Source organism: Chrysochloris asiatica, unplaced genomic scaffold (genome assembly GCF_000296735.1).
Source record: "Chrysochloris asiatica unplaced genomic scaffold, ChrAsi1.0 scaffold00089, whole genome shotgun sequence".
Classification (NCBI taxonomy): Eukaryota; Metazoa; Chordata; class Mammalia; order Afrosoricida; family Chrysochloridae; genus Chrysochloris; species Chrysochloris asiatica.
This window is the reverse complement of record NW_006408607.1, coordinates 8,915,432-8,917,417: the sequence shown is the minus strand read 5'-3', so window position 1 is coordinate 8,917,417 and position 1,986 is coordinate 8,915,432.

The following is a 1,986-nucleotide window of genomic DNA, read 5'->3' as shown; positions in this document are numbered from 1 at the left end:
AGAGAAATACTATTAACTGATGGTACATAGAGGGAATTATAATCATTGTAATGAAACAAGGTGTACGATTTATTGAAAGAAAGCCTGATGATCTGCCTTGTAAATTTTCACTCAACTCACAATAAAAACTTTTTTTTTAAAAAAACTGACTATGCAGCCCAAGTACATTACCATATGATATCACTTTTATCTAAGAAATTGGAACGGAATCATTACCATTGTTTCTCTTTAAACCAATATATTTTGATTTCTGTTCTGCAGGTTGTATACGTTCTGATTCCTAAAATGGAATACAGTACAGTGATGCAAATAAAGAAAAAGTGATTTATTTTCATTTGTTTCTCTAACTGTGAAACCTAGTTCAAATGTAAGAGATCTATGGAATTACTTTTTCTGTGTATCTATCTAAAATAAATGAAACTATTTCAATTTTCATATATAAAAAAACAGCAACAAGAAAAAAAATCTAGTTGTTGTCAAATACCATCCAGTTGGCTCCAACTCATAGCAACCCTGTATAGGGTTTCTGAGGAGCAGCTGGTGGGTTTGAACTCGTGACCTTGTGGCTCACAGTCCACTGCTGGTTCTACAGCACCACAACTGGAGTCCAAATTCTAGTAGTCATATTTAAAGAGTAAACTAACAATAATATTAAAATTGTATGTAACCTTATACTATATCAAAATATTATCATTTCAACACGTAATCAGTATCAAAATTATTGAGATTTTTTTCACTCATTTTCTACATATTGTCTTCAAAAATATAATATACATTTAGTATTCATAGCTTTCTGTTTCCATAAGGATTTATAGCCTTGGAAACCCTATACAGGGTCGCTATGGGTCTGAACTGACTCGACGGCACTTAACAACAACAATAACATTCATAGCACATCCCGCTAGAAAAATAAAAATGTTATTGGAAAAAAAAAAAATCTCTATTATTAGTGGTGGTGATTGTGTGCTCTAAGTCAGTTCTGACTCATAGCAACCCTGTATAGAGTTTTGGAAGCTGTAAATCTTTATAGAAGTAGAAAATCTCATCTTTCTCCCTGGAGCAGCTGATGGATTTGAACTGATGATCTTGAAGTTAGCAATCCAATGCATAACCCCCTATGCTACCAGGTCTCCTGTGTTATTAGACTATTTTTTAAAGTGCAGCTGAAAAAGTAGATTTTCATATCCAAGTTGTATAAAGCATTCTTACATTCTTTTCAAAGGCTGAATATTAGTTTTTCAATTTAAATTAACTAAAAATTAAATAAAATCTAGTTCCTTCTTCCCACTTGCAACTTTTCAAATGCTCAGTAATATCAGATGATTGATGGCTATGATACTGGACAGTGTAAGTCTAAATAATAATAAGACAAGTTTAGGTCTCCTTATAGAGACTACAATGGGAGTCCTGGTGTGGCGCTGTGGGTTAATGCGCCAGACTGCAAGGCCGTTTGAACTGCAAGGTCGGCAGTTCAAGCTCACCAGCTGCTACTCAGAAACCCTATACAGGGTCACTATGGGTCAGAACCGACTCAACAGCACTTCAGAACAACAACTAGAGAATACAAAGTATTATGCATTACAATATCTTCAGCAGTAGTATTTGACTTTTGAAGTCACTTCTCTTCAGCATTTCTCTAATATCAGCTCAGGACTTAATGCCAAAGTCCAACTCACTGTTTAGCAGAAAGTCAAGGCAATGAGATCCATTTATAACACCCTTTGATGATTTGTAATGAAAAGACCTCTCAGAATGTCCTTCAGTTGACTCTTGTTCCATATTATTTCCCTAGACTGAGCTTTGATTCACAGGCCGAAGAAAATAGTCACAGGCAAAAATCTAAAGTTCAAGTAATATGGTTTTATAAAGAATAATCCACATATTATAAAAATCATCTAGCAGAAAATTTATAAATACATTAATTTAGGTCTTTATAAAAATGATGCAATATATCAAATTCTGAAAACAAAGATTAACTTTTAAAAA